This window comes from Muntiacus reevesi, chromosome 16, assembly GCF_963930625.1.
Source record: "Muntiacus reevesi chromosome 16, mMunRee1.1, whole genome shotgun sequence".
Lineage (NCBI taxonomy): Eukaryota > Metazoa > Chordata > Mammalia > Artiodactyla > Cervidae > Muntiacus > Muntiacus reevesi.
Window position 1 is genome coordinate 7,589,936 of NC_089264.1, and position 27,768 is coordinate 7,617,703.

A 27,768-nucleotide genomic window follows, 5' to 3' on the forward strand; every position below is an offset into this window, starting at 1 on the left:
GTGACACTTCAGTCAGTGTAATAGCAGATTGGTAAGTTGCCTCTATTTCCTTACTCTTTACTTGCCCAGCAGAAGGTAAAGTGGCAACAGATATCACTGTCAACCATTGTTCCCTCTAGCCCTTCCTTCCTGTCATCTTTCCTTAACTGAGAAATATTAAAGCCAGGGAATAATTTTTCCTCTGAAAAGATTCCAACACTCATTATAGAACACTCATTATAGACAGCAAAGAACCTGTGGCAGTGGCTGAGGCAGAGGTTGAGAAGGTTGTCTGTTCCAATGCCTCATGTTTGCAAAGCATTTGTATAATTTAGTATAATCTCTAAATGAGTTTATACAATATTTTTTTAATGTGGTAAATGTGTTAGGTTTATTTTAGACTTACAGGATAAACCACAGAGTTTATAGCTTTGGCATATCTACTATTACTATTTGTATAAATACTACCTACCTCAAAAATGGAAGAAGTTCAGACTTCTATCAGTCTCTGAGAAACCCTGAGATAACATGAAATATATTTATTAGAGGCCCAGCTTCCAATCCAAAAGGAAGAGTCTATAAATTAAATACCTGTGGAAACCATTAAAAAGGAGAGACAAAGAACAAAACTATACATGTTTGTATATTGAAATATTCAACCCTTGAATTTACTCTGAAATGAGACATTGAATAATGGAGATTTTAAAATTTATGCTTTTTATAGTTTACAAATTATTTCTGTCTTTGATGGTCTTTCCCCCCTTTATCTAAATACTCCTATGTAGAGGTGATGATTATGAAGGAATAGGAAACTCATTTCAGTTTGCAGAATCTTCTATTTTTTCAGTGTCTAAATTAAAGCAATGTAGTATTCTAATATGTTTTTTTTTTAAATATAAGTATTAATAAAGAATACATCAGTATTTCTGACCTGAAATAGCTAGTAAGTATGTGTGTGTGTATTAGTCGCGCAGTTGTGTCCTACTCTTTGTGACCCCATGGACTGAAGCCCACCAGGCTCCTCTGTCCATGGGATTCTCCAGGCAAGAATTCTGGAGTAGGTTGCCATTTCCTTCTCCAAGCTAGTAAGTATAAGTATTACTTTTCTTGGAAATATTCAGTTTGGGTTTATAGTTATGGTAATTAATGACATTATAAAGCTGCTTAAATGTAATGGAATAAAGATTTAAAAGCATATTCTAGCTAAAAACTGCTAACTCAGCTCAAGGAAATACACCCCAAATTTCTTTATTGTCTAAAGAGATGTTTAAGAAAATAGACCAAAACCAAAAAACTCAAAAAAATGATTGGTTAGGAGGAAGAGAAATGGAAATGGTATCTGGCTTCTCAAAAGCCACAGAAAAGGTGAATTTTACCTGACTCTAAGTCTCCTTACAAACAGGCCTCTGAAAAGTGTACTGGGTTGATTTAGTAGAATGAAAATCTTGCCTTATTTTATAAGGACCAATTTAAAACTTAATAGACTAGTTTGGAGTAGTGGTTCTCAAATTTAGTGTACTTCAGTGTAATCTGAAAACGTTATTAAATCAAAGGTTGCAGGGCCTCACCCCCAGAGTTTCTGATTCACTAGGAGTGGGGTAGGGCTGAAGAATTTGCATTTTTCACAAGTTGCCTGGTGAAGGTGATATTACTTATCTGAGACCACACTTTTCGATCCTCTAGATTAGAGCGCTATTGAGAACACAGATTGTTTTTTTTTTTTTTTTTTTTTTAATGTTTATTTCTATATTTATTTTCAGCCTTTTTTCCAGGAAAAGATTTAAAATGGAAGGTGGTGGGGGTGTTATTACACCTTATAAAGTTCCTGAAGGGCAAAAGACCCTGCCTCTAGCACTCCTTTGATGCAAGACCCAGGCCTGGAGAACTGTGGTCTGTAAGAATGAACATTTATTATTATATAAATTATTTGGTTTTCAAAACTGATTCTCTTTTTTTTTTTTTTATGTTGACCATAATATACAATGAAGTCAAGATTTTAATTGGCTTCCCATACAATCGATTAAGTAAATCATCAATGAAAAGGAAATTGTTTGTTAAAAAATATGGGGCCTTTGGCATAATGAAAAGTAGCAGGACTTTCAAACAGGTGAACAGATGCTGTGCTTACCTCTTTGAGGGCTGGTGTATTTTGTATCTTTCATTTCCTGGTTTATTTTGTGTCTTTCATTTCCGCAGAACCAGGGTGTGGCACAACAGTGGTCATTTAAAATGAAGTAAAGAAGAGAAAGACATTATTTTCTTAGATAATAGGTAATGTTTTACATTGCCCCTGATCAAGGAAATCACCTTATTCTATTATGTCATTAAAATTTGTTTTTATTTTTTAGCCAAAAATACCTCCACACATTATTTTCTATCATTTCTGTTTAATTTTCAAATGCTTTGTCTTCAAAAATAGCTTTTTCCCTAATGTGCAACTAGTTTTAAGTTCTTCTGATCATAATGTATGTAATTAATTATCAGCCTTGGGTGATGACTGCTTGGCAATATAAGCATATTCATATCTGTAGATTTAGCACAAACTATTGAAATAACTGTTGTTTTGTTCCATTTTAATGGGGAAATACAAGCAATTGTCAGATTGTAGAACATACTGTGTGAGTCTTCAAAACTATCTCTTAATAAATATTCAGGCAGGACCAAATATCATTAAGGTGTTCCTTTGATCTAGCTTGCAACATTAAAACATCATTTTATAGCTTGGCCTCATGCCATGTAGTACAAGAGAGATTCATTGTGAAAGTAAAATGGATGATTTCTCTTTCAATTTGTGTGAAAAACAAGCTTCATAAAAAGACCGCAGAATACTTTCCCTACCACTTTAGTATGATGTTTCTCCATTATATCTGATTCTTCAATTTCAAGAAATTGAAGAAAATAATAAATATTCAAGAAGTTGGAGTTGTATGAATTAATTTTGTTTTGCTCCTCTGCAAGTATCTTTGAAATAGTGACATGGGAAGTTGTTCGAAAAAAGAGAAATAGCAGAGAAAATTGAGATGCCCTGTACATTATGGATCAACACATTCAATATTCTTAGGCTTGAGGCTTTTGGACTGAACTGTCCACCAAACGTTTGAATTAAGAGAATTTTGAGTATAAAAATGAAAATTTAATTGGGAAAGGGAAAACTTATGCATATAGTTTTTCTCCCCCAGACCTAGGCAAGTGCTCACAGTAGTACAGAAGAAATAGAGAATGGAAACTCAGTTTACTTAGCGTTAAGTTTAAGTGTTGTTCAGCATCTTTTTTCCTTCTGAGGAAAAAAAATGTAGATGCCCTTATTAATTTTTCTTAAAACTCACACTTGAAATCAAACACATACACTTAAAAAAAATAAAATTACTGGAACCTAATGGTTAAACCCAGAGTAGATTTCTCCAAAGTCTCATTTTAATTTTAAAGTTGAGAATCCATGTTCACTTTTTTTTCCTCTCTGCCAGACAGAGCTCAGCCCTCTGGAAAAGATAAATATGTGTTGGTTGGACAAATGAATCCAGAACTTAAAATGTTCTTTTCCTTAAGCCCTTTATGTAAACTATATTTAAGAATTCATCTTTGAAAGATTCCACTTGTAGTTTGTGCCTGTGGTTTTGTATATAAATTATACATTTAGAACTTAATTCTTTTGTTAATCATAGCAGGGAATAAGGTTAGTAGAGACCCTCTAGAGTTCCAACACTTGCCATAGCCTTGTGCTTACAGCAAAAGAAAAAAGTTAAAGCTGATTAAAGAGCTTAAGGTGATAACAGAAGTGTTTTTTATCCAAGCCTGACTATTCTGGGGGCAACAGGTTTCTGGCTCTTGTGAAAAATCTTAAGTTTAACTCAATATAGAAAAATATTACTTTTCAGCATAGGATAGAGTTTAAACCATATGCTAGGAGAACCATATCAATTTAATTTGTGTTACTTTATAAATAATAAACTATGTATTAGCATTCTTTGAAGTCAGTCTTGGTTATTTTATATACTCTATCTCTGTGAGTTTTATACAACTCCTTTACCTAAGAACTTAAGCATTTTGACAAATAGTAATGGTAGAACCCTTACACATTAATAACAGGTACTACAATGAACCCCTACACCTTAATAACAACAGATACTGCAATGAGACAGAAAACGAGTGCTTGTCACGTGTCGAAACTCTGTATGCTGTGTTGTGTAATGTATGTGTTAACTCTACAAGCTCTCTTTCCCAACTTGATGAAGTAAGTGGCCACACTGGGGAAGCCCATGTGTCGAAGAACTTCAGGAGTCCTCAGAAAACCATGGGAATCCTCCAGGAACTCTGGCCTCTTGGAGTCAAGGGTAGTGTCCAGGCAACAGCCAGTGATAAGCTGAACCCTCACCCATATAAGCATAGGAAACAAATTCTGCTGGCACCCTGGGTCATCTTAGAAGGAGATTCTTGCGTAGCTGAGCCCCACGATGAGCATGCCGCCCCACCAGTATCTTCTCAGCAATATTGTGAAACCCTAAGCCAAGCAACTGGGTAAGCTGTCTGTATTCCTGACTGTGGAAACTGTAAGATAATAAATTGTCATTTAGTTGCTAAGTCATGTCCGACTCTTTTGCGACCCCATGGATTGTAGCCCATGAGTCTCCTTCTGTCTATGGGATTTCCCAGGCAAGAATACTGGAGTGGGTGGGTTGCCGTGCCCTCCTCCAGGGTATTTTCCTAACCCAGGGATTGAGCCCACATTTCTGTCTCCTGCATTGGCAGGCAAGTTCCTTACCACTGAGCCACCAGGAAAGCCCAAGATAAGTATCTTGTTGGGCTCCAAAATCACTGCAGATGGTGATTGCAGCCATGAAATTAAAAGATGCTTGCTTACGCCTTGGAAGGAAAGTTATGACCAACCTAGATAGCACATCAAAAAGCAGAGACTTTACTTTGCCAACAAAGGTCCGTCTGGTCAAGGCTATGGTTTTTCCAGTGGTCATGTGTGGATGTGAGAGTTGCACTGTGAAGAAAGCTGAGCACCGAAAAATTGATGCTTTAGAACTATGGTGTTGGAGAAGACTCTTGAGAGTCCCTTGGACTGCAGGGAGATCCAACCAGTCCATCCTAAAGGAGATCAGTCCTTGGTGTTCATTGGAAGGACTGACGCTGAAGCTGAAACTCCAATACTTTGGCCACCTCATGCGACGAGTTGACTTCATTGGAAAAGATCCTGATGCTGGGAGGGATTGGGGGCAGGAGGAGAAGGGGACGACAGAGGATGAGATGGCTGGATGGCATCACTGACTCGATGGACCTGAGTTTGAGTAAATTCCGGGATTTGGTGATGGACAGAGAGGCCTGGCGTGCTGCGATTCATGGGGTCGCAAAGAGTCGGACATGACTGATCAACTGAACTGAACTGAACTGAAAGGTGCTAAGTGCATGGTAGCTTGTTTTGGGGAAGATAACTAATATACTTCCTCAAAGACAGCTGGCACAAGCCCTTTGCCCTCATTTCCTTACTTCCTGTCTTCTATCCTTTGCCTTAAACTCAGCTACATCTTTACTAGACCGATAGTTTGAGGACCACACTTTTGGAATGCTGGAGCTTTGAGCTGGAAGGCATCTAAGTTCCTAAGGGACAGGGAAATTCATGTGAGCATAATCCTTTATCTTATTTGAGTCATTATTTTGCTTTTTCTAGTTTTCTATCATTATTCCAAGTAATATTGTAAAGGTTATTAACTGGACTTTGTTTCATTTTATTGTTTATTACATTATGAATTTATGTTTATTATAGGAGATTTGGAAGGAACACAGCAATATCACTTATAACTTTATACTCAGAAACACCCACCACTAACATGTAGTCTATTTCTATAAATACTAAAGTATTTTGATCTAACTGTTGGGAAAAAAGACATCTATAGCAAATATTTGTGACATTTAAATGTCATGACTTCTCTGTCATTAAGATAAAGTTTATTGAAATTACTTTAAAACATCTGCTTGGAATGTGGAAATGCAATCAAACAAGTGTTTGGCAAGAGAGGGACAAAATATCTCATCTATTTTTTTTTTTCACTAAATTTAAGCTTTTTTTAAAAAGTCAATTTAGACTGTTTGTTTTTGTCTTCAGAAATATGACCTCTATATCTAAGCAGATAATTCAGGTTCCAAACTGCTGGCTATTGACATGGAAGTTAATTTTGGGCACCCAAAATATGTAGGTTTTTTTTTTTTTTTTGCCTTCTATGATGAATCTCAGATTATTGCTTAACTTTGTAAACATATATATATATATATATATATATATATATATATATATATATGAGTTGTGATTTTTACTAATATTTTCACATGCTAATTAAAATTTGTTTGAACTCGAACTTATATTTTTCATTACAGCTTTTTAAAAGTTGAAGATTTGCTAATCTTAGTTTGAGAGTTTTATACTAAAAATTCTCAAGTCCAAGATTCTTGGTAATTATGATCTTCTACATATTGGGACCAGTCTATCTTTACTAAAGTACATCCCAAGACAACCCTCAGCTCTTGTCCTGCTGGTTTACCCCCAAATAAGACTTCTAAAGCTCTCTCCTCCACACCTTAACTCAGCTCTCCAGCTTATTATGATCACATCCCCTCTGCACTTTATTTTTTGATCTAGTTAAAAAAATATTTATTTATTTTTTATTTATTTGGCTGTGCTGTCTTAGTTGTGGCATGTGGGATCTATTTCTCTGACTAGGGATTGAACCCAGGCCACCAGCATTGAAGGTGAGGAATCTTAGCTACTGGACCACCAGGAAAGTCTTCTCTGCACCTTAAATGGACCCATCTTTTAAAATTCAGTTGAACTCTCAACTTTTTCATAGAATCTCTCTTAGATCAAATCAGACCTTTATGATTTATCCAGAGATTATTTCCTCTGCACCTACCCAGATGGCATTAGAACCTGATACTTTCTTATAATTAGACTTTCTTATTCCCACCTCTCTTCTGCTTGTCTGTATGGCATAGAGATTGATTAGCATTTTTGTTGGAAAGTGAATTGATAAATACAGCTCAAATCTCTATTAATAGCTGTATTTTCCACTTATTAAAGTGAGTAGAATCATTTTCAATGAAAAGTCTATGAATTTACTTCGTCCATGGGGAAAGATTTGAGAAAAAATAGAGAGTAAGGAAATACAAGCCTGAATTTTGGAAATCGGTAACCTTAACTTCTGAACTAAAGTCATATTAAGGACACACTTTTCAGGTCATTGTGTTTCAGTGTATTGTCCTTGAAAGGAACAAACCTGTCCATGTGATCTTACTGTATTTCCTCTGGAAATGAAGAAAATGAAATAAAATGATATGAGGAGTGCAACATGACATTTTCCAAAAAATGATAATTTGTAGAAACTCTCCAATTCAAGGTGAAGGTGTCAGTTAGCACTTAGAAGCTTTCATGTTCAAGAGTACTTCACAGAAAATAGATAACCAAATTGAGGCGCTCCTCTTTTGAAATCCTCCCAGGGTATTTAGCTGCATCTTTGTACTGTAAGGCCACAAGAGCCCTGATGGCAGAATCCCAATAGTGTTCCGGGAATACTGTTTGATTATGTTTCTTTTTATTGTGCTTGAAGGATATTGTGCTTTTTCTTTTTTTTTCAAACTGAAGGTTTGTGTCAACCCTGCATGGAGTACGTCTATTCATGCCATTTCCCCAACATTTGCTCACTTTTTCTCTGTGTTACATTTTGGTATTTCTTGCAATCTTTGAAGCCCTCCACTAGCCAAAAGATTATGACTTGCTGAAGTATCAGATAATGGTTAGTGCTTTTTAGTGTGAAGGTATTTTTAAATCAATATGTGCATAAAGGTTTTTCAGACATAATGCTGTTGCACACTTCATAGACTATAGTACAGTGTAAACAAAACTTTTACATGTACTGGGAAACCAAGAAATTTGTACGACTTACTTTATTGTGATATTCAGTTTACTGTGGTGATCTGGAACTGAACCTGCAATATCTCCAAGGTATGACTGTTTAATGGAGTAAGTTGTAATTTTTAAAAGTTTAAGAAAATCCTCATAATTATGTGAGCCTTTTCAGGTGATACAGGAGATATGAGTTTGATCCCTAGGTCAGGAAGATTCCCTGGAGAAGGAAATGGAACCTGCTCTAGTTTTTTTGCCTGGAGAGTTCCATGGAGAGAGGAAACTGATGGGTTACAGCCCATGGGGTCACAAAGAGTAGGACATGACTGAGCACTACCTCCTACTCCTCTTCTTCCTCGTAATTAAGTAAAAAGCAAATGAATTTCCTAATTATGAAACCAAAATATAGGTGGGATTGAAAAACATGACTTAATTGTTTGCAAAATACTTCAGTTTTTGCAATTACTTCATTACTTCAAAATAATTCAGTTTTATTAAACTCTTAGATGATTCCATTCAATCTCTTGAAACTTTAGAGAGTCAAGGTACAGGCTTTCAAACATTCTACTCAGTGGTAGAATGAAGTCTTCAGTTCTGATCCTTTAACTCCTTTGAACAAACTCTCATTCTTGTGAAAAGGAACATTTATTTATGGTGGTGTGGCATTTTAATCCGTGCCAGATTACTAAAGAATAAAAATTCTTTGTTATTTAAATTTCAAAAAGGCTGGTTATTATCCTAAATTGAACAGTTCTGTTTTCTTTCTCACTTTCTGGGATATTTCTTTCTACAGTGTTTCTTAGATTGGCCCAATTTTAGTTAGTCACTTTCTGCTTAAGGGCAGAGTGGGCAGGGGGCTATTCCTCTAGGAGGTAAACCAGCAAGCTGGTGAAAGGGGGGATAATTTGCTTTTACCTCTTCATTGACAAATTGCTTTATACATTTTGATGTACAACTCCAGACTCCATTTTGTTGCAGTCTTATTTTCTAAGTTTCTAGGTAAGGTAAAATATTCCAATGATTTGCCATTTTAAGAATAATTTTCAATTTTAGAGAGATGTAGAGATGCAGCATTGTTTAAAATTATGTGTGTGTGTGAGTTGCTCAGTTGTGGCCAACTCTTTGTGAGTCCGTGGACTTTACCCACCAGGCTCCTCTGTCCTCGGAATTCTCCAGGCAAGAATATTGGAGTGAGTTGCCATTCGCTTCTCTGGGGATCTTCCTCACTCAGGAATTGAATCTGGGTCTCCTGCATTGCAGGCAGATTCTTTACTGTTTGAACCACAAGAGAAGGCTTAGGCAGATTCTTTTTTTTTTTTTTAATTTGAAAAACATATTATTTATTTCTGGAATGATATCTGCTTTTCAATTATGAAAGGCACCTAGAACAAAATTCAAAAGTTGTATGAAGTAGGATTATGCCTTTGTCTCCCTTCCCCATTGTCCATAGCCCCCCTCAATTTAAATTCTTTTGAGTATGTACCCAAAAGTGGAGTTGATGAATCATTTGGTAATTCTATTTTTAATTTTTTGAGGCGCTACCATACTATTTTCCAATGTGGCTGAACCATTTTGCATTCCCAAGAACAGTGCATATGGGTCCCAACTTTGCTACATACTCACCAACACCTATTATTTATTTTCGTAATAGTCATCTAAATGATATGAAATGATATCTCACTGTAGTTTTGATTTACATTTCCCTAATGATCAATGATATTGAGCATATTTTTGTGTGCTTATTGACCGTCTATATATCTTCTTTGGAGAAATTTCTGTTTAAGACTTTTGCCCATTTTATTTTTAATTTATTTTTTTTTAATTGAATGATAATTGCTTTACAGAATTCTGTTGTTTTCTGTCAAACCTGAAAATGAATCAGCATTAGGTATACATATATCCCTCCCTTTTGAGCCTCCCTCCCGTCTCCCTCCCATTCCACCCCTCCAGGTTGATACAGAGCCCCGTTTGAGTTTCCCGAGATACAGCAAATTCCCGTTGGCTCTCTATTTTACACATGGTGATGTAAGCTTCCATGTTACTCTCTCCATACAGCTCACCCTCTCCTCCCCTCTCCCCATGTCCATAAGTCTATTCTCTATATCTGTTTCTCCATTGGTGCCCTGCAAATAAATTCATTATTATTTTTCTAGATTCTGCATATATGCGTTAGTATATATATTTGTCTTTCTGACTCACTTCACTCTGTATAATAGACTCTAGGTTCATCCACCTCATCAGAACTGACCCAAATGTGTTCCTTTTTATGACTGAGTAATATTCTATTGTGTATATGTACCACAGCTTCTTTATGCATTCATCTGTCGATGGACATGTAGGTTGCTTCCATTGTAAACAGTGCTGCAGAGAGCAATGGGATACGTGTGTATTTTTCAGTTTTGGTTTCCTCAGGGCACATGCCTAGGAGTGGGATTGCTGGGTCATATGGTGGTTTCAGTCCTAGATTTTTAAGGACTCTCCATACCATCTTCCATAATGGCTGTATCAACGTACACTTCCACCAACAGTGCAAGAGCATTCCCTTCTCTCCATACCCCCTCCAGCATTTATTCTTTGTAGACCTTTCGATGATGGTCATTCTGACCAGTGTGACGTGATGTCTCATTGTAGTTTTGATTTGCTTTTCTCTAATAATGAGCGATGCTGAGCATTTTCATGTGTTTGTTAGCCATCTGTATATCTTCTTTGGAGAAATGTCTGTTTAGGTCTTTTTCCCACTTTCGGATTAGGTTGGTTATTTTTCTGGCATTAAGCTTATGAGCTGCTTGTATATTTTGGAAATTAATCCTTTGTCAGTTATTTCATTTGCTATTATTTTCTCCCATTCTGAGAGTTTTCTTTTCACCTTGCTTTTAGTTTCCTTTGCTGTGCAAAAGCTTTTAAGTTTAATCAGGTCCCAGTTGTTTACTTTTGTTTTTATTTCCATTACTCTAGGAGGCGGGTCATAGAGGATCTTGCTTTGATTTATGTCATCAGGTGTTCTGCCTATGTTTTCCTCTAAGAGTTCTAGGGTTTCTGGCCTTACATTTAGGTCTTTAATCCATTTTGAGTTTATCTTTGTATATTTTGTTAGGAAGGGTCCTAATTTCATTCTTTTACATGGAGCTGTCCAGTTTTCCCAAGCACTATTTATTAAAGAGGCTAGATTTTTTTTTACCATATATATATATAATTTATTTGGTGGCTTAGTCTATAAAGAATCTCCTTTATTGTGGGGATCCAAAACATAACTCTTGGTTTGGAATACAACCACTGTTTAGTGATGAGATTTACAAGGATGCCACCACCTTGAACAAAAACTACTCAGATAATAGATGAGTGACAGCATTTGAATTACCATCATTAAAGGTGCTCTGGTAACAATTACATATACATATATATAAAATAAATAAAAATAAATAATATATAAAAGAAAGTGCTAGTCACTCAGTCCTGTTTGACTATTTGTGACCCCATGGACTATAGCCCACCAGGATAGAATTCCGTTGTAATTCTATTTCCAAATAATAACACCTTGCTTAAAACTGGAATTTAAACATAGTGGCAGAAACAATATTGAACTCGGAATTAAGGGTGCTGAGTTCTGCTTATTAAGTATTTCTCAAATAGACTCTCTGAATCAGAAGCGTTGGGAATATTGCTAAAATGCAGATTCCCAAAATCTGACCAAACACATTAAATTCTAGTCTTTGATGGAAACATATGGGTAGCTGTATTTTTACCAGTCACCTTAAGTGAGTCTTAACGCACTCTAAAGTTCAAGATCCTCTTTTCCTATATCTGTTTCCTAAATTTTCCTTGTTTCTTTTATTTCCTATTGATATAAACTGCTCTGTTTTCATTGGTCTTTAAATACCATATTTGGGGGGACAGTAGTCATTTTTTAATATTATTATTTCTCCTATAAAATAAAAAAAAATTGAAATCTGTAAGTATAGTTAATGATGAACAACATTGTAGTCATTTCCTTATGACTTATTTTTAAACTAAAATTTCAGAGGAATTTAGTCCTGTGTGATTTACCTTGCTCCTGATTTTTGTAGGGTTTCCCTGATGGCTCAGCGGTAAAGAATCTGCCTGCCACGCAAGAGACTCAAGAGATGTGGGTTCAGTCCCTGGTTGGGAATAATTTAGTGCTGCGTGATTTCCTTTGCTGCTGATTTTTAGAACATACAAAAAATTTTCTTCCCATAAAAAATATAATATTGGTGTTATGTTATGCCCTTAGAAGATCTATAACAGAGATGAAGGAGATATACAATCTTAACGAGCACACTGCCACCAAATCCTGTAAGGATTCCACAGTCAGGTTTTATTTCAACAAGATTTTCGTACTGAAGAAAAGCACTGAAAATAAAACCGGAATGATTGAAGAGCTTTGAAGAGGGATGAAGAGAATAATAAAATGAAATTATTGAGAGAGGTACTAAAATCAAAGATGATGATGAATCTTCACTCCTCTGTTAGTACTGCAAGCTTTATAAGGGCAATGGATTCTTAGAAAATTCCGCTGCGTACCATTTTAGCATGATTTAAAAAATTATGTATTACTGCTTCTTATTAACGTATTTTTTTCCCTCTTCCATATTATTCTGACTGAATTGTAGGGGGAAAGCACATAATTCCTTTGTAAAAATAAGGAAACTATAGTATGAAAGAAAAAAATTTTTTATTGCAGGGGAAGAAAAGAGGATATAGACCTGAAATTGAGTATGCTTTATGTGGTTGTCTGAGATAGTATTTGAATGTAGCTCAGCTGGTAAAAAAATCTGCCTGCAATGCAGGAGACCCTGGTTTGATTCCCAGGTTCGAAAGATCCCCTGGAGGAGGGATAGGCTACCCACTCCATTATTCTTGCCTGGAGAATTCCATGGACAGAGGAGCATGGCAGGCTACAGCCCATTGGGGTCCTGAAGAGTCAGACATGACTGAGCAGCTATCACTTCACTTCATGACCAGTGACATTGTTACTGGTCCCCATGCCCCAAATATTTTCATATCTCATCTGCTAAAAGTTTTACACTGGGGAGATTAGATTATAATTTTTCATCAAAGATAATATTAACTGGAAAAATATAATAACAGAACGTTCAGCCTGAGACCTTTATGGAAGAAAAGATATAATTTACTTTTGTCTTGGGAAAAATGTGATATGTGTAGATTAGTCATTTGTAAAAAGCACTGACTGAACATGTCTTCCTTTTCCCTCTACCATTATGGTACTCTCACAGCATGGAACCCTTGGGTTAGATTTGAGATTTTTAGCTTTAGCAGTTGACTTTCAATTTAGTATAAAGTGGTTTTTCACATTTCCTAAAATGCATAGTTAATATGATAAAGAACTTAAACTGTAATTCTAGATATAACTAAGAACATTTCAGGGTATGTTTATCACTTCTGAAATATTGGCTTATAACAACCAATTAAAAGAAACAAATCACAGCTCTAGAGTTTTTGTAGTCTCAGATGTCAGAAACATTCTGCCTTGAAAGTGGATAAACAAATGATTGTGAAATATTTATAAGAAATGTTAACATACCAAAAATCAGTGGCATTGAGGCACTTTTTCCAAGTGTCCTTTTTAAAGAACTCATCAATATTTGACCTCTATTAGACACATGATATTATCCAACACATGTCTTTTGCACTGTGTTTCCTTCTAATTCTTCTGATAATAGATATAAAGCAGATCTCCAAGGAATGCCCTAGTCAGAAGTATAAAGACAGAAGTATAGTAAAGAACAACAAGAAGAAACATGAGGATAACTATTAAGCTACAACTGAAAATAAATGATCAATTATTAGAAAATGATTAATACATAATCTACTGATTGTGTATGTTATCTTCAGGATAAGATTGTAAGGCTTTTACCCACCAGAAATGATTGAATATGTCTCTACTGTTGTATTTTTTTTTTTTTTTTGTCCAGCAGATGTTGGCAATTTGATCTTTGGTTCCTCTGCCTTTTCTAAAACCAGCTTGAACATCTTGAAGTTCATGGTTCATGTATTGTTGAATCCTGGCTTGGAGAATTTTGAGCATTATTTTACTAGCATGTGAGATGACTGTAACTGTGCGGTACTTTGACCATTCTTTGGGATTGCCTTTCTTTGGGAGTGGAATGAAAACAGTCCTGTGGCCACTGTTCAGTTTTCCAAATTTGCTGGCATTTTGAGTGCAGCACTTGCACAGCATCATCTTTTAGGATTTGAAATAGCTCAACTGGAGTTCCATCACTTCCACTAGCTTTGTTTGTAGTGATGCTGCCTAAGACCCACTTGACTTCACATTCCAGTATGTATGGCTCTAGGTGAGTGATCACACAATCTCTTGAGAAATCTGTATGCAGGTCAGGAAACAACAGAACTGGACATGGAACAACAGACTGGTTCCAAATAGGAAAAGGAGTACGTCAGGCTGTATATTGTCACCGTGCTTGTTTAACTTCTATGCAGAGTACATCATGAGATATGCTGGGCTGGATGAAGCACAAGCTGGAATCAAGATTTCCAGGAGAAATATCAATAACGTCAGATATGCAGATGACACCACCCTTATGGCAGAGAGGGAAGAAGAACTAAAGAGCCTCTTGATGAAAGTGAAAGGGGAGAGTGAAAACGTTGGCTTTAAGCTCAACATTCAGAAAACTAAGATCATGGCATCTGGTCCTATTACTTCCTGGCAAATAGATGGAGAAACAGTGGAAACAGTTGCAGACTATTTTTTGGGGCTCCAAAATCACTGCAGATGGTGATTGCAGTCATGAAATTAAAAGATGCTTACACCTTGGAAGAAAAGTCATGACCAACCTAGATAGCGTATTAAAAAGCAGAGACATTACCTTGTCAACAAAGGTCCATCTAGTCAAAGCTATGGTTTTTCCAGTAGTCATGTATGGATGTGAGAGTTGGACTATAAAGAAAGCTGAGTGCTGAAAAATTGATGCTTTTGAACTGTGGTGTTGGAGAAGACTCTTGAGAGTCCCTTGGACTGCAAGGAGATCCAACCAGTCCATCCTAAAGGAAATCAGTCCTGAATATTCATTGAAAGGACTGATGGTTAAGCTGAAACTTCAATACTTTGGCCACCTGATATGAAGAACTGACTCATTTGAGAACCCTGATGCTGGGAACGATTGAAGGCCGGAAGAGAAGGGGATGACAGAGGATGAAATGGTTGGATGGCATCACTGACTCAATGGACATGAGTTTGAGTAAACTCCGGGAGTTGGTGATGGACAAGGAGGCCTGGCATGCTGCAGTCCATGGGGTCACAAAGAGTCAGACACGGCTGAGTGACTGAACTGAACTGGACTGAACTGTTTTGTTACCTAACTGTTTTTGTTGTTTAGTCGCCAAGTTGTGTCCAGCTCTTTGCAACTCTATGGACTCTAACCTACCAGGCTCCTCTGTCCACGGGATTTCCAGGCAAGAATACTGGAGTGGGTTGCCATTTCCTCCTTCAGGGCATCTACCCTCCGCAGGAATGGAACCCACATCTCTTGCACCTACTGCACTGGCAGGTGGATTTTTTACCATTGAGCCACCAGGAAATCCCACTAAAGAGTATTACTTAGAGCAGATTTCGAACAGCTAGAATTTGAAACACTTGTTTCATGTTTACTAAGCCAACGTTGTTTGCCAACATGAGGTATTTTCTGAGCTTGAAATTTCTAGTTATGTCATGTGTAACTTTTCTAATTCCAACAGCCATTTGACACTTTGTCCCTGATCATGGACTAGTAGAAGTGAATTCTGTATCCTTGGCAAAGGAATATAACCTTTCTTTGTCTAACTGCTGTAATATTTCTTCTCATTGACATCAGCAATGTCCAAAGTACTCTTATCAAGGTACATATGGTACAAATGGAACAAACATAAAATGATTTATGCACACTTGAGTGTGTCCTACACTTTATCAAATGAAGATGAATTGCTGTACTTTGCAGGGGTGCATTGTCTCTCTCCCTCAAATTCCTTTTTAGTAGATTTCAAGAGCTTGGTCTTAGGTCTACTGAAAATGTGTTTTAATATAGTACTACTGTTTTTCTACTTTCTGATGTCTGCTACATGATGGATCATTGCAGTGTTCCTCTAGGGAATCTTGGTTGAATTTCATTTTGGTCAAAATTCAGCATACACAAGATTTAGATTTCTCTTAATATTACTTGTTTTTTGTGGTTTATACTGAAAGATTTCCAACTGTGTGTGCGATAGTCAAGTTTTTTATATCTATGATTTAATTCTATTTTCCTTTTGCATGTGTATCATTTTATGAGGTCACTAATGAACTTTCTACTGAAGTACTTTGGTTAAAGCATTTTAGTACAAAGAGTGGCTTTTAGTGATCAATAATTATGGCAAATAAAGTAATGCATTAATGTAGCAAAGGAGCATTTGTCATTAACTTCATGAATGCACATTATCTTGTAACTTAATGGACAAGCTCACTTCAATCTATCACCCTATAGAGTATTATCCTTCATAGTCTGACTGCCACTTTATCAGCAAAGTGTTAAAGCAAAGAATTAAGAGTTTTTAAGAAGCCAAAGAAAGACTATGTGATCTCACCCTTAAGCCTCAGGGAAATATTTTGCATAAAATCTGTTCCCTGATGCTTTTAAGTTTAGGGTTGTGAAGGTTCTTTGATTTTTCTTGTTTGATTCTGCCAATGTGCTGAAAGGTCAAATGGGAAAGACAATTAAGTAATTTGGATACTGAAAGGCTTATTGTTCCAAAACTTTAGTAGTACACATTCCATTTCTAAAGAAGTCCATAATCATTCATATTTGTATGAAAAGAAAACCTTCAGCCGAAACTGTATTACAGATATATAGCAGTATAACGGTCAATCTACTTAGGATCCAGAGATTTAATTTTAAAGTACTTAAAAATATTTTAATCTTGCTCTATAATTGAAAATTCAAAACATAGTCTATGTAAACAACAGAAGATCTCTAAAGTGTTTGTGAATCAGTGAACTAGATTTTCTTTTTATAGCAGTTCTTGTTCCTTGTGCAGCAGAAAGGAGAGGATCCTATTGATATTGTTATCCATATCTTATCCCATTTTAATAATGAGGCTACCAAAGATTGAAGGACTTAACCAACTTGTTGAATTTTACATAAATAAGTGATAGAACAATTCAGGTATTTTGATTTCAAAGGAAAAGCTAAATGGCACAAAATCAGAGGAAATTATAGATTAGATAATCCCCAAACCCAAAATAACAACACAAGCTTTGTCTCTAGTTGCTTAGAAAAACCCTTCTACTACTTTCATACATTTTGTGAAATTATCAGTTCTTAATTGTTCAGAACAAGTAAGGGTTTCCTTCCTAGTATAATTATGAGTATGTACTAAAATGAATAAACAGCATTAAATTTAAAAATTTTCAATTTCAGATGAGATTTTTAACTGAAGAATTAGGTATTTTACTGAAGGATTTAGGCACTAAGATATTTTAAAGCATTTATTTTGATTTATATTAATATTTGGGACTTTCCAGATGCCTCAGTGGTAGAGAATATGCTTCCCAATGCAGGAGATGTGGGATTGATTCCTGGGTCTGGAGTAGGAAATGGCAACCCACTCCAGTATTCTTGTTTGCAAAATTCCATGGACAGAGGAGCCTAGTGGGCTACAGTCTATGGAGTGACAAAGAGTCAGACACAACCGTGCGACTGAACACACGCACAATCTTTTTTATAGGTTATATCTATATCTATCCCATTAAGAATAGCTCATTTTATTCCAGGCTTACTTTATTTTTCTTTTAATCAAAAGCATCTTCAACATCTGAGATTACATTGTATTTTCAAACTTGACCTATTAATTTAATCATATAATGCTGTAATTATTTACTGGAATATTCACTCCTTCATTCCTACCCCCCTTCCTTTTTCAGTAAAAAATACATTATGTGCCTGTCATAGACTATTCCTTTAATGTAAACATTTTAATCTTTAAATATAAATTAGTTAATGAAAGGGGTCTTTGATTATATAATATTTTCTTTGAAATATTCTTCAAAAGATATGTGAAACACTTATTGAGTTATTTTTCAGAAACTATATTGTCTAGTACAAATCCTAGGATCTAGATTTGTGCCTGACAATTCTCCCAAAATGTAGTTAAGCTTTTTTTTTTTTGGTAAGACACATGAAAGTCAGCAAACAAAAATAAAGAACAGTCTTTGAAATTATACACTTAGTGGTGAAACTTACCTCATTTTCAGTATTATCAAGACACATTTAGTATCAGTTTATTTAAAGAACTATTTTAAAGAAAAATAATAGAAAATTAACTTGGATAGCTAATATTAGTGTTTACATACATTTTTTCAAGTCTGGAATTCAATTTCATGACAATTGTCTTTAAGCATGTTGTGTTTTTCATTTATCACTTATAATTATCTCATTTTGGTTAAAGCAAACTACAAGAAAATACTTGGGGTCATCAATAAATAGTCTTAGCTGGAAGATAATTTGGTGGAAATAACTTCTGAAGAGCAGAATAAATTAAAGGAATGAAAAGAAATGAAGATAGTCTCAGATACCTCTGGGACAATATCAAATGCACCAACATTTGAATTTTAGGGGTCTCAGAAGAAGAAGAGAAAAAAAAAAGGGTATGAGAAAAATTTTGAAGAGAGAATAGTTGAAAATTTCCCCAATATGGAAAAGTAAGTAGTGAATCAAGTCCAAGAGGTGCAAAGAGTCCCAAACAGGACAAACCCAAGGAGAAACATGCCAAGACACATACTAATCAAACTAACAAAGATTAAACACAAAGAAAGAATATTAAAAGCAGTGAGGGAGAAGCAACAAGTAACATACAAGGGAACCCCATATGTTTAACAGCTGATCTTTCAGCAGAAACTCTGCAGGCCAGAAGGGAGTGGCAGAATATATTTAAAGTAGTGAAAGGGAAGAATCTACCTGGCAAGGATCTCCTTAAAAATTGATGGAGAAATCAAAAGGTTTTCACACAAGCAAAAGTTAAGAGAATTCATTACCATCAAACCATCTTTACAACAAATGTTAAAGAGACTTATTTAATCAAGAAATATAAGAGAAGAAAAAAATTACAAAATCAAATCCCAAACAATTAAGAAAATTGCAATAGGAACATATATATCAATAGCTACTTTCAATGTAAATGAATTAAATGCTTCGATCAAAAGACACAGACCGGCTGAATGGATACAAAAACAAGACCCATATATATGCTGTCTACAAGAAACCCATTTCAGACCTAAAGACACATATAGACTGAAAGTGAGAGGATGTAAAAATATATTCCATGCAAATGGGAAGCAAAAGAAAGCTGGAGTAGAAATTCTCAGATCAGACAAAACAGACCTTAAAATAAAGAATATTACAAGAGATAAGGAAGAGCACTGCATAATGATCAAGGGATCAAGAGAAAGACATAACAATTGTAAATATCCATGGACCCAACATAGGAGCACCTCAATACACAAGACAAACACTAACAGATATAAAAGTAGAAATTTACAGTAACACAATAATAGTGGGAGACTTTAACACCCCACTCACACCAATGGAAAGATCATCAGAACAGAAAATTAATAAGGAAAAGAAAATCTTAAATAATAAATTAACCGAGATGGATCTCATTGATATCTTCAGCACATCCCATCCAATGCAGAAGAATACATCTGCACTTCTCAAGTGCACATGGAATATTCTCCAGAATAGACCAGATCTGGGTTCACAAAGAAAACCTCAGTAAATTTAAGAAAATTGAGATCATATCAAGCATCTTTTCTGACCACAACAGTATAAGACTAGGTATCAATGATAAGAAAAAAAAAAAACTGTAAGAAACACAAACACATGGAGATTAAACAATACATTTCTTAAGAACCAACAGGTTACTGAAGAAATCAAAAGGGAAATAAAAAAATTTATAGAAACACATGACAATGAAAACATGACAACTCATAACCTATGGGATGCAGCAAAAGCAGTTCTAAGAGTGAAGCTTATAGCAATATAATCCTACCTCAAGAAACAAGAAAAACATTGAATAAACAACCTAACTTTACACCTAAAACAACTGAAAAAAGAACAAAACCCCACCAAAATTAGCAGAAGGAAAGAAATCATAAAGATCAGAGCATAAATAAATGAAAAAATGAAAGAAGCAGTAATAACAATTAATAAAACTAAAAGCTGGTTCTTTGAGAAGATAAACAAAATTGACAAACCTTTAGCCAGACTCATTAGGAAAAAAAGAGAGAAGAATCAAATCAACAAAATTAGAAATGAAAAAGGAGAAGTTACAACAGACAATGCAGAAATACAAAGGATTATGAGACTATTGTGAATAACAATGTGGCAATAAAATGGATAACCTGGAAGAAATGGACAGATTCTTAGAAAAGTCAATTCTTTCAAGAGTGAACCAGGAAGAAATAGAAATTATGAACAATCCAATTAGACGCACTGAAATTGAAGCTATGATCAAAAATCTCCCAAAAAACAAAAGCCCAGGACCAGATGCCTTCACAGGAGAATTCTATCAAGCGTTTAGAGAAGATCTAATACGTATCCTTCTAAAACTCTTTCAAAAAATTGCAGAGGAAGGAACACTTCCAAACTCATTTTATAAGGCCACCACAGCCTAACACCAAAACCAGACAAAGACAACACATAAAAAAGAAAACTACAGGTCAATATCACTGATGAACATAGATGCCAAAATCCTCAACAGAATTTTAGCAAACAGAATTCAGCCACACATTAAAAAACTCATACATGATGATCAAGTTGGGTTTATTCCAGGGATGCAAGGATTCTTCAGTATACACAAATCAATCAATGTGATACACCATATTAACAAATTGAAAGATAAAAATCATATGATAATCTCAATAGATACAGAAAAAGCCTTTGACAAAATTCAGCACCGATTTATGATTAAAAGTCTTCAATAAATGCACATAAAAGGAACCTACCTCAGCACAATAAAGGCCATATATGATAAACCTACAGTAAACATAATTCTCAATGGTGAAAAACTGAAAGCATTCCCCCTAAGATCAGGAACAAGACAAGGAGGTCCACTTTCACCACTATTATTCAACATTGGTTAGAAGTCCTAGCTACAGCAATCAGAGAAGAAAAAGAAATAAAAGGAATTCAGATGGGAAAAGAAGTAACACTCTCACTGTTTGCAGATGACATGATACTGTACATAGAAAACCCAAAGATAGTATCAGAAAGTTACTAGAGCTAATCAGTGAATGTAGCACAGTTGCAGGATACAAAATCAATACACAGAAATCACTTGCATTTCTATTACTAACAATGAAAAATCTGAAAGAGAAATTAAGGAGTCAATCCCATTCACCATTTCAACAAAAAGAATAAAATATCTTGGAATAAGCTTACTTAAGGAGACAAAAGAACTGTACACAGAAAATTATGACACTAATGAAAGAAATCAAAGATGACATAAACAGATGAAGAGATATGCCATGTTCCTGGGTAGGAAGAATCAATATTGTGAAAATGACTATACTACCAAATGCAATTTGGTACAGATTTAATACAATCCCTATCAAATTACCAATGGCATTTTTCACAGAACTAGAACAAAAAATTTCACAATTCATACAGAAACACAAAAGACCCCGAATAGCCAAAGCAGTCTTGAGAAAGAATGGAGCTGCAGGAATCAACCTTTCTGACTTCAGATGATACTACAAAGTTACAGTCATCAGGGCAGTATGGTACTGGCACAAAAACAGAAATATAGACCAATGGAACAAGATAGGAAGCCCATAAATAAACCCATGCATCTACAGGTGCCTTATTTTTGACAAAGGAGGCAAGAATATACAATGGGGAAAAGACAGCATCTTCAATAAATGGTGCTGGGAAAACTGGACAGGTACATGTAAAAGAATGAAATTAGGAAACTTCCTAATACCACACACAAAGCTAAACTCAAAATGGATTAAAGACCTAAATGTAAGATCAGAAACTAAAACTCTTAAAGGAAAACATAGGCAGAACACTTGATGACATAAATCAAAGCAAGATCTTCTATGACCCACCTCCTAGAGTAATGGAAATAAAGACAAAAGTAAACAACTGGGGCCTGATTAAACTTAAAAGCTTCTGCACAGCAAAGGAAACTATAAGCAAGGTAAAAAGACAACCCTCAGAATGGGAGAAAATAATAGCAAATGAACCAACCGGAAAATGATTAATTTCCAAAATATAGAAGCAGCTCACAAGCTCAATGCCAGAAAAATAAGCAACCCAATCCGAAAGTGGGAAAAAGACCTAAACAGACATTTCTCCAAGGAAGACATACAGATGGCTAACAAACACATGAAAAGATGCTCAGCATCGCTCATTATTAGAGAAAAGCAAATCAAAACTACAATGAGACATCACGTCACACTGGTTAGAATGACCATCATTGAAAGGTCTACAAAGAATAAATGCTGAGAGGGTGTGGAGAAAAGGGAATGCTCTTGCACTGTTAGTGGGAGTGTAAGTTGATACAGCCATTATGGAAGATGGTATGGAGAGTCCTTAAAAATCTAGGACTGAAAAAAAAAAAAATCTAGAACTGAAACCACCATATGACCCAGCAATCCCACTCCTCAGCATGTGCCCTGAGGAAACCAAAACTGAAAAATACACACGTATCCCATTGCTCACTGCAGCACTGTTTACAATAGCTAGAACATGGAAGCAACCTACATGTCCATCGACAGATGAATGGATAAAGAATTTGTGATACATATACACAATACAATATTACTTAGCCATAAAAAGGAACACATTTGGGTCAGTTCTGATGAGGTGGATGAACCTAGAGTCTATTATACAGAGTGAAGTGAGTCAGAAAGAGAAAGACAGATATCATATACTAATGTATATATGCAGAATCTAGAAAAATAATAATGAATTTATTTGCAGGGTAGCAATGGAGAAACAGGCATAGAGAATAGACTTATGGACATGGAGAGAGGGGAGGAGAGGGTGAGCTGTATGGAGAGAGTAACATGGAAACTTACATCACCATATGTAAAATAGATAGCCAAGGGGAATTTGCTGTTTGTCTCAGGAAACTCAAACAGGGGCTCTGTATCAACCTAGAGGAGTGGGATGGGGAGCTAGATGGGAGGGAGGTTCAAAAGGGAGGGGATATATGTATACCTAAGGCTGATTCATGTTGAGGTTTGACAGGAAACAAAATTCTATAAATCAATTATCCTTCAATTAAAAAATGATTAAGAAAAATCACAAACCATAAGAAAAAAATCTATGGGCATTAAGTAGCTCATTACAGTAATGACTATAGTGAAAAACTGAGAATCAATTCAATACTGAAAACATGGGAATAAGTAAGTAAAGCAAGGTACAAGCAGTGGATGTAATATTCTGGTGTCACTAAGTAAAAGTTATGAAGTTTGTGCAACATGAAAAAGTGTTTGGGATGTCAGACTAAATGGCAAAAAGTGAAAAGCAATATTTTGTGTAATCAGAACTATAAACCCGAGTCCATATGTACATATTCTGGAAAGAAAAACTAGAAAACCTTTCAGATATGTAAATTATAGATTTTTTCTTTTAAAATGTATGTTGATATTTTAAATGCATGTATTGCATTTTAGTGGATAATTAGCTAATGGTTTATTGATAGTCTTTTGAAGTATTCATGAAAATAGTTCCATCCCAGAGTTCATAGCTCAAGCCCCATTACTTTATATTTAAACACTATGGATTCATAGTGAAGTTGCTCAGTCGTGTCCAACTCTTTACAATCCCATGGACTGTAGCCTACCAGGCCCCTCTGTTCACGGGATTTTCCAGGCAAGGGTACTGGAGTGGGTTGCCATTCCTTCTCCAGGGGATCTTCCCTACCCAGGAATTGAACCCGGGTCTCCTGCATTGCGGGCAGGCGCTTTACCCTCTAAGCCACCAGGGAACCCCCTGGATTCATAACACTACCTAAAATATATGCAGTATTGGATGGTTTCAGTGAATCTGCTGTGAAGATACGTGCAATCTGGCATATCAGTTAAGTTTATTAGCTGATAAAATATGTTCTGTATATTTAATTTCCTTATATACATGTAATTCATTATTTTGTCAAACACATCGTATATATACTCACAAAGATAGTTAAATCTTAGTGGATAAATGTAGAGCAAGGTTATATTATATGATAAAGAAAAAGATATAAAAAAGCAAAATAAACTATGAAATTAAATACACACCTATAGAGACACATCTAATCACGTTCTATTCTTTCTTCAGTGTATAACCGAGGTACTTAGACATTTTGGGAGCTCAGCAGTCATCAGGATGGTAAACCCCTCAGCTCAGATCAGGGGTTGTAAGCTCAAATCCTATAAGGGCCAGACTCCGGGCACTAATGAGCAAAGCTGTTTGGGTTTCATTTACAGTGTGTGCACCATCCAAGGTGCGCAGCAGTGACCGAGGTCTTGCTCATTGCCTTGGGAGAGCAGAGGCCGAGCGTTCAAAGGAAGCCGGACAGACACCTAGAGCTTTATGTGAAAACTCTTCTTGGCATTCGCGTGTGTAAAGCAGCGTGTTGCCACAACCACACTTATTCCACCCGTCCTCCAAGACAGAGCTGGAGCTTGAATTCTCTTTTTCAGGGACAAGAAAGGACTGAAGTTACTCCTTTCTTCTTTGTAGTGATCATGACTTTCTTTTAGTAATTAATACAGTGTTGCTTCATCTTAGTTTTTCCTCTCAAAGTATTTGTATTTTACATGCATGAAACTATTTATCATTTCACATCTTTATATTGTTTTGCTAGTATATTAGGTTTTAGCTCCTTTAAGGAAGGAACTGTGTTTTGTATACCCTGGTAGCCATCAGGATTTTTACCATCATGCACTCATTAGATACAGATTTGATTTCACTTATTGCTTTTACCTTTTGTTCTTAGTATTCATATATCTTCCTATTCCTCCTTTGGTGTAGTTTAAATATATTTTTTAAAATGTGATGGCATCTAGTATTTTCCCAATGCAAACAAATTACTTGAGCTTTTGTTTTTTTTTTTGTCAAAGCTTTCAACTGGTAAACATTTTTTATGATTTTGACCAACCCATCCCAAGATAAATGGCCAGTGAAAAAAACGGGTTTTGTTTTCTAAGTCCTTCAGCATCTCAGGTGCATCAGAATTGCTTCCTTTTGTGTTGAGCAGCGTTGTTAGCCAACCTTAGCACTTTCTGAATTTCACAGTCTAGTTTGCTTTATATGAAGTAAATAGCAGTGAGCTCTGGGTAAGTGGGAAATGAGTTACGATCTGATATACAAACAAATCCTCTGGGGCTCAATAGATGTTTTCATGGGGTTATTCTGCTCTACTGAATTTCTTTTCCTTGCTGTGTAACTTTTATCATATTAGAACTGAGAATAATACAAAACTTAGGAAAAAATTTAATCTCAAAATATTTATTTAAGTCATTTTCGAAGAAAACTCAATTGGTCTTCCATGTCTAAAGACAAAGAAGCATGTTCATTATCTCCTGCTTTACTAAAAAGAGTGGCAGACTTAAACACGAAATGAGAACTCCTGATATCAATGAAACTTCTCTTCAGTTCTAGAACTTTCTATGCCCAGAGTGGATTTACATATCTTTTAGGAAGTCTGTAAGTCTATGGATAGACTGTCAGATTTCAGATTTGGTGTTATCTTTGACTTGATAAAGACATCTCCTATTTAAATCTGAGAGATTTAAAAGACAGTAGTATCCTTATTCAAAGAAGGCAATAGCAACCCACTCCAGTACTCTTGCCTGGAAAATCCCATAGACGGAGGAGCCTGGTGGGCTGTAGACCATGGGGTCGCCGAAGAGTCGGACACGACTGAGCAACTTCACTTTCACTTTTCCCTTTCATGCATTGGAGGAGGAAATGGCAACCCACTCCAGTTTCTTTTCCTGGGGAATCCCAGGGATGGCGGAGCCTGGTGGGCTGCCGTCTATGGGGTCGCACAGAGTCGGACACGACTGAAGTGACTTAGCTGCAGCAGCAGTATCCGTATTAAATGCCTAATTGTGTTTATTTAACTGCACTTATCCAACATGACTATTCTTAAAAAGATCTTTAATCAACATAAAGAACAATATCTTAGATTCTCTTGTTTATACATCATTTGCCACAAAAGAAATAATTATTTTTCTCTTAATTCTTGTGTAAAAAGCCATTTCTCCATTAAATTAGAAAAGTGAATCTACTTCTGTATGCTTTACTGATTTTTTTTTAATCTAACAACCTCCCTTAATTTCTGCTCCTGCATGTGCAGTCTACATAGTGGAATTCTTCATCTCTACTTCTAGAATTAGCAGGGCTTAAGTTTCAATTGGTGGCCAACACTGACTATTTGGTGATTTTACATGAAATTTGTCTTCTGTTTGAAAGTTGGAAAGTCCAAAATTATATGGTTCACATTTTCTATCACATTGATCTTAGAGTTTAACCTTTTTGGCAAATCCTGAAATAAATAAACCATATGTATAGTCCAGGATTCTGGTGTCCTTTCTGCTAGGCTTGCACTGGGCTAGAGTGGGTAGTATAAATTCTGTCTCGATCCTAAGAACAAATGTTCCTTGAGATCCCTGGCTTTTGTAAGTGGTTGCTGCTGCTGCTGCTGCTAAGTCACTTCAGTCGTGTCTGACTCTGTGTGAACCCATAGATGGCAGCCCACCAGGCTCCCCCGTCCCTGGGAGTCTCCAGGCAAGAACACTGCAGTGGGTTGCCATTTCCTCCTCCAATGCATGAAAGGGAAAAGTGAAAGTGAAGTCGCTCAGTCGTGTCCGACTCTTCGAGACCCCATGGACTGCAGCCCACCAGGCTCCTCTGTCCATTGGAGTCTCCAGACAAGAATACTGGGTGGGGTGCCATTTCCTTCTTCATTGTAAGTGGTTACTGTCTTAATAATCTTAATTATATCTTAATAATTTGTCTGGTTCTTTAGTTTCCTTGCTTGTACTTCCATAATACCCTGTATGAGCTACTGAGCTCTACTATGTCCCCTTGGGGCTCTGCAATGCCGTGCATTCCTAACTCTGTATGGCCTTTTTTAGGTCACCCTCCACCCTGCCATTCCTGTCCCAGCACTTTTTCCTCATAATGATTTATTTTGTGGCCATAACTTTATTCTGAAGTTCAGTTGACTTACAGAGGGGATGGAGAAAAAGAAGAGAGGTAACAAGTAAGGGCACACAGCAGTGGTGTGTGAAGGCAGATTCTCCAAATTCAGGAGGATTGGGTGGGAATGAAAGACCCTGCATTAAAACAAAGGTGAGCTTCTCAGGTGGCTCGGCGGTAAAGAATCCGCCTGCAATACAGGAGACCTGGGTTTGATCCCTTGGTTGGGAAGATCGCCTGGAGCAGGACACGGCAACCCACTCCAGTCTTCTTGCCTGGAGAATCGCCATGAACAGAGGAGCCTGGCAGGCTATAGTTCATGGGGTCACAAAGAGTCAGACACGACTGAAGCAACCAAGCTTGAGCTTCTCACTGGTGTTGGCATGGCTGTCTGTCTGTGCTTCAGCCACCTCCATAGGCCACTTTTACTAGCCTAGAGACCATGGTTTCCATCTAGCTAGCCAGCAGAACAGGTGATGTCTCGAGTACACCTAGTATTTGGTCCAGCGTTTGTCTTGGACAAGGTGCCAGGATTGGTGTGTGTCCAAAAGACAGTCTTAGTAGCATATTTCTCCTGGAAGATGGCTTTTCCACCAGTGTCATTATTGTGTGTGAAATTACCACTCAGGTATGAAAGCAGAGTGATCATTCTGTAAATATGGAAATCTCTGTCACACAGCCCTTTCTCTC

General features: G+C 36.2%; 1 non-coding gene across 1 annotated transcript; it reads right to left on the bottom strand.

The window, feature by feature from the left end:
• Positions 1-23,803: 23,803 nt before the first annotated feature.
• TRNAC-GCA (transfer RNA cysteine (anticodon GCA)) lies at positions 23,804-23,875 on the bottom strand. Its single transcript has one exon. It is a non-coding gene; the product is annotated as a tRNA-Cys (tRNA).
• Between the last annotated feature and the right edge of the window lie 3,893 nt (positions 23,876-27,768).